Source organism: Crocodylus porosus, unplaced genomic scaffold (genome assembly GCF_001723895.1).
Source record: "Crocodylus porosus isolate Cpor-Errol unplaced genomic scaffold, CroPor_comp1, whole genome shotgun sequence".
NCBI classification, from domain to species: Eukaryota; Metazoa; Chordata; order Crocodylia; family Crocodylidae; genus Crocodylus; species Crocodylus porosus.
The window spans coordinates 22,147,532-22,153,531 of NW_017728909.1; the positions used below are offsets into that span (position 1 = coordinate 22,147,532).

The 6,000-nt window shown below is 58.1% G+C and overlaps 1 protein-coding gene across 4 annotated transcripts in view; it reads left to right on the forward strand.

The window, feature by feature from the left end:
* The window catches only part of LOC109307802 (phospholipid-transporting ATPase ID-like), a 72,329-nt gene that overhangs the window by 22,312 nt on the left and 44,017 nt on the right, over positions 1-6,000 (forward strand). The window lies entirely within an intron of this gene.

Sequence of the window (6,000 nt, forward strand, 5' to 3'; positions counted from 1 at the left end):
GGTGCTTTTGGGAGGAAGGGGTTTGGAAATGACTGTTGTAGAAGATGCTTCTGCTGGGACCGGAGCAGAGGGTCCTGGTTAGAGGGCCTTCCCCTCTGCCCTGGGTCAGACCGATCACTATCTTTAGGGTCAGGAAGGAATTTTCCCTCCTGGTCAGACTGGTCCATACTGGGGGAGTTGCAGGTCTCTCAAGTGTCTATTAACACCCTTTTACAGCAGCAGGACGTTGCCCACCGCGGTCCCCCTGCTTCACCCGGGGCAGGGCTGGGTGTGATGTCTCGGTGTCAGGGTTGATGGCAGCCTTCTGTAGGGTTTAGATGGTGGGCTTGTCTGGTACGGTTTGCACAGGGCTGATCCTGCCTCAGGCAGGGGTTGGACTGGATGTGATCCCCGCAGCTCCCTGCCAGCCCCGCTGCTCCAAAGTGATGTGCAGGGGGCTGCAAAGAGGATGGAGCTGGGCTGTCCTCAGTGGGGGCAGATGGGACAAGGAGCAATGGGCATTAGGAAAAACTTTTTGTGGCTTTTAGTCTGTTTTGGTGATACCAGCCACCGAACAGCATCAGTGAAACGTACTGGGCAGTCAGGCAGCAGCGGCTGGGCTCCTGCAGGGAAACATGGTGCGTTAGTGGCTTTCTTTTAACGAAACTTCACAGCAGTTGTTTAGTGGCAGATTTCTGAACTGGACTGAACGCCAATATCAAAACACTGGGGTTTCCCGTGAAACAGATGTTCAGAGTTTCAGCTGGCTGCTCCAGCGAGCCCTGTCCCGGCAAAGGAACCGGATGCTCTGCGCTGGTTCGGCTTTGCACGCGGAGCGATGCCGAGGACAGGGGGGCTCCCTGGGGGGTGCAGCTTCGGCACGCGGGTTGCGCGCGTAGGCGACGCGTGCGGAGCGGGATGCAGACGATGCTCCACGTAAGCCGCAGGAAGCCGGGGGCGGTCGTGTGCGCCGGGGTGAGCGGGGAGGATGGGATGGGGAGGCCGTTTCAGGAGGCCCCTTATACACGGGCGTGGGAAGAGGCATCTTCCTCCAGCCAGCTGGCTGCTCCCATGTGTTGTGAAGTGGGAGGATTGATCCTTGTCCACCCCATCCTCCTACCTCCCCACCTGCTCCCCCAGCTTGGAAGGAAGCTAATGGGCGTGCGTGTGATGGATTAACTCCTACTCCTTCCTGGTTCCCAGCAGATGCGCGGCACATCTGTAGATCTGGGGGTCATGACGTCCTAAAAGTCAGCCAGGCCGGGACCGTGTAGCCTGTCACCTGAAAGAGGCGGCCTGCCGTGGCCTTCTGTTGAGGTTCGTGGGTGCAGCAGCTCAGTCTTGCTGTCGTCCCCCTGCCCTCCACACGCCAGGCACCGGCTGAGGTCCCAATTCTGCGGGGCCTGCAGCTGGATTTCGCCTGGTGCCTGCCGGGCGGCCGCCCTGCCAGGTCTGCGTGTGTTTGCAAGAGCTCGTTCTTTTCCCAGCCCAGCAGCTTTGCTCTGCGATTCAGCACGGCTTCAGGGCCACGTCATTTGTGCAAACAGCTCTGGAGTTGGCTGCTGGACAACAGGAAAGGCAAGGCCAGGGCTGAGAAGCACGCCACAGCTCCATCACGGGGGCGGAGGCCCTTCCCTGCCCACACAGCGTCTGTCCCCCCCACGTCATCTTTCTGTCTGTCTTTGTGCCGCCCTGGCCAATGCCTCTCTCGAAGGCATCGCCTCCCGCAATGCAAACGGACCCTGCCAGGGTCCGAGCCGCAGATGGGAGGCCTTGTCTCTTGCAGCTGGACGCTGCTGTTCCAGGGGGATGCCTGGAGGGTCTGCCCCGAGGACCCCTGTCAGCTTGCCCATGCTGTCCCTAAGCAATGCTCCTGAGTGTGTACGTGGCTTGTGCCATCCTCTGCCCTGTGCCAAGCCGGGGAGCCAGGTCCGGGTGCACCCTGCTCGGCACGGCGCAGGCAGGACTCCTGCCGCCCTGGCAGGAGCACGCTGGGGGCATGCACGCTCCGCAGCACCCAGGGTGGGTGGGTCGGGGAGAGGCCGAGCTGCCCTTGACATGCGTCTGCATCGAGTCTTGTGACTTGACCCTGGCGCCACTCTTCTTGCAGCCGCTGTGTGCCTGAGGGAAGGCAGGATCAGGACCTGGCCCTTTTCTTTCTGCAGAAAGCAAGTGCCTGCTGTGCTCTGGGTGCAGCGTCAAGGTCCCCTGCACCCTGGATCCTCCAGGCTGTTTTCAGTCTCATGCTGTTGATTTTTAACTTGGTTCCTGGTGCTTATTCTGTGTACTGGGATAGGTGTGTGACCTAGTCACTAAAGCAAGCTGAACTGCAGGGTCCGTGGGTTCGGTTTGTGGGAGGACGCTGACAGTGTGGCCGAGGGCTCCCCGCGTCCCTTGGCCTCCATGCCCCTCGCTCTGTGTCGTTACGGGGATGATATTTGCCTGGGAGGGCGGTTTTGCACGTCAGGCTGTGTTTGCAACCTGCCCAGAGAGTTGCAGGTGGAAGGCACCCTCACCTGTGTACACAGATGCAAATGCACTTTTCTAGAGACTCTCGTGGCCCGCGACTGGGTGCAGCTCGGTGCCGTTGGGTATTAATGGGGTCAAGGATCAGCGCTGGGCGGGCGGGCGTGTGCATCGCGGCCCTAGGAAGTGAGTTTGAACGACAGATGAAACCTGCTTCCGGGATGAGGCCGGTCTGAGTTGCCGGCCGTTCAGACGAGGCTTTGCTGGGGACCTTGAGTCTCCCTCTGCGGGTTTCTTGGGCACAGGGCTGGTCCGGTCCCCGATTCCCGTCCTCCTTGCAGGATCGAATCCGAGGTTGCGCGTGCGGGGTGCTATGGGCACCTCCCTTCCAACCCTCATTTTCTGCGAGTCCGCGTGTCGCCAAGGCGTCTAGGCCCTCACCTAGGTTTCTTCCCACTCGCTGCATCCTGCCCTATTACCTCCACCTTTGCACCGTGACAGCAGTCAAATGCACCTTGTGCTGCTGCCACAAGGAAGTCCACATTTATTTGTACAGTGAGCAAAGGTGGGAGCCACCTTTGCAGGTGTTGGTGGAGAGTGTGACGCGACTAGCAGAGTGGCTCCAGAGGCAGAGCCAGATGGGTTTACCCCGGGGCAACCTGCGAGCAGGAGCTGTCCTTCGTCTGTAGGCGGTGGGTGGATGTCAGCGGAGCCGTGCTTGCTTGCAGTAGGAAAGGGGGTAGAATAAAAATGCTGGGGCTGCGGCTACTCAGCCCCCCTTTCAAACCCTTAAGTGCTGTCAGCCTTGCTCAGCAGCTGGGGACCCACATGGCAAGAGAGGACGTGGCATGGCTAGGCAGTCCACCCATCCACGCTGCAGCCAGGAACCGGCCCTGAGCTCCCAGCCTGGCATCCGTCCCCTGGAGCAGGCGGCAGCCGGGGTGACACCGAGTGTGAACGTGATGCTTGTGCACGTGGAGCAAACTTGCTCCTTTCTGCAGCTTGCTGCTCTGCCTGTTGCTTATTAAGGTGGTTATTTTCTCAATTGCACAGCATGCAATCAAAGGCTGGAAGCTTTAGTGAGGGGCTCTATACGGAGCAGGGCTGGGCAAGCCAGGCGGCCTCACCGAGTCGAGGAAAGCTCTCGACTCCTGACCTGACAACCCTGGTCCGACTCTGTCCTTGACAGCCAGGCATGGGGGGCAGTGAGTGTGTCAAGGCTTGTGAGCCAGCTTGCACGTGGTCCCAGATGGAAACTCTTGTGAGAAAGTGTTTGGAGCCTGCCCCGGGGACGGGGTTTTTACTTGCTTTGATGGCAATAGGAAAGGGAGCGACTGGCGCTGGTTCTCTTCAGTGGTTGCTATGACAGACAGCGGTGCAGGAACTGAAATAAACTGCTCATTTCCCAGGCAGACCAGGCTCTTTGGGTAAATCTGATCTCTTTTATTAGACCAACTAAAATAGTTGGAAAAATTCTTCTTGACAAGCTTTCCGGTGCAAACACCCTTCTTCATGCAGGCAGATTTACAAATGCCCTTCATTTCCCAGGGACATTTTTGCAGCACAGTCGCTTTGGATTGCATTCAAGTGTCTCCCAAGCCGGTCTTCGTGCTGTGTGTAGGCTGGCAAGACGTGAAAGTGTGGCCTCCCGGCCTAGACTAGCCTCTTGTTTGCATGCAGCCTCTCCCTCCTTCATGCCAGCCCTGCCTTTGTTCCCGCCGGTGAGTGAGGAACATCCCTAGAGGCAGATGCGGACGCCCCGAGGACAGAGGGAAGACCAGCGTCTAGTGATGGACATGCAGGGGGTCGAGTTTTGTTCCCTGTTTGGCCCCGGGCTTGCTTTGGGATCTCAAGCGAAGCGTTTCCTCTTTGACTGGTAAAAGGGGATGATTTTACTCGATTGCTTCAGCCTCTGTAGTGCCGAGGCAGCCAGGGACCGAGCCGGACCTGCTGGGGTGCAGCATCACCTCGGCCCGCTGCTGGATCCTCTACATGAAAGCTGATTTTTTTTCCCCCTATCCAACTCCAGAAGCCAAAGTCAGTCAGTTGATATGTGTCTGGACACGAAGAAGGGCTGAGCAAGTCTCTGACATGGCAATACTGCATCCCTACCCTTGCCGCCCTAACACACGCATGTGTACTCTGTGTTGCGGGGTGCTGGAAGCGTGCCCCTGATGGGAGACGCTTGTTCATGTGTTGCAGCGTACAGGTTGGAGGTGGTGGCTTAGCAAAGGCACCGGGAATGGTGTGTGGAGCCCCAAGCCACCGGCTCCAGCCCTGCCAGGACTGCCTGGTCTCAGCGCAAGGACTGTGCAGGGATGACCAGGGATCCTAGTTTTCTCCGATTTGATTTAAAAAAAAAAAATCCCAAATTTTCTGATTTAAAAAAATAACCCCAAACCCACGCTTTTCCATGATTAAAATGAAACACTACTGCATGCATGCATGCACATCACCCCTGTGCCCTGAGAAAGAGGGCAGACTGGAGAGATGGCTTAATGCAGGGAGGGACGTTATGTGCTCCACCCCATCATCCTGGCCCAAAATCTGCCCCAATTTTTGGGTGCCTGCTGACAGCCCCTCTGTGGTCCTGACGGTGCCCCTGTGTCCCGATATAGCATCAGGAGCTACAGGAGAACGGGAGCACTGCACTAAAGTCCTTGGAGAGATGCCAGCCAACATTCATGTTGCTATCGGTGCCCAGGCAAGGGCTTGGAGCTTCTCCATAGCAATGAGATAACGCCGGAGCCGCGAAAAGGGCTGATGTTTGGGTTACCCCGCAGCAGGGCTGTTTAGCCGGGGAGCTGATGAGCGGTGCAAAGGCCATAGACATCCAACCTGTGCACCCTGGAACCGGCGGGGAGCCCAGCGCCACTGCACAAAACCAGAGCCCTGGTCCTGAGGCTCCAGGGGAGTCCCTCTCCACTCCAGATGGGTGCCCTGCAGCTTTTGGCCCTTCTCCAATTCAAGAGAAGAGGTGAGGCGGCTACAGAAGCTGGAGGCAATGTCTGCAGTTAAAAAAAGAGAGGCTGGAAGTAGGAAGAGTTGGCCGCGGTGGTCCGGGGAAGCGTGGAGTCCACTCCAAACCACATGTGTTGGTTAGGAGCCGGCAGGTCTTTCACGCCCCGGGATGAGCAGTGAGGCTCGGGGAAAGGCAGGAGCAGGCTGGGTAGATGAATCCCAACCCCCCACGGGGAACACGCATGCTAGGATGGGACGAGGAGCCCTGTTTGTGTCCAGCACGCGCCCTTGCCGGGCCCCAGACCAGAGCTGTCCAGAAGGGCCAGGCCTGCCTCGCGCCAGGCCGGCGTGCGGTTCCCAGGAGCGGTGGCGCGTGCATGCGTGCGTCTTGCATTACACCCCGGCGAGGCGGCTGAATCCTGGCTAGTCCACTCTGCCTGTGTGCAGGCCTGTCTGTCTGCTTGGCTGGTTTGGATCCCTTCAGTGTGTGTGTGTGTGTGTGCGTGCGTGTGTGTAAAGGCTTGGTAAATTAACTTAGATGAGGTATGCATGCATGTGTGTATAAAGGCATGATAAAAGAACTTGTAAAAAGCG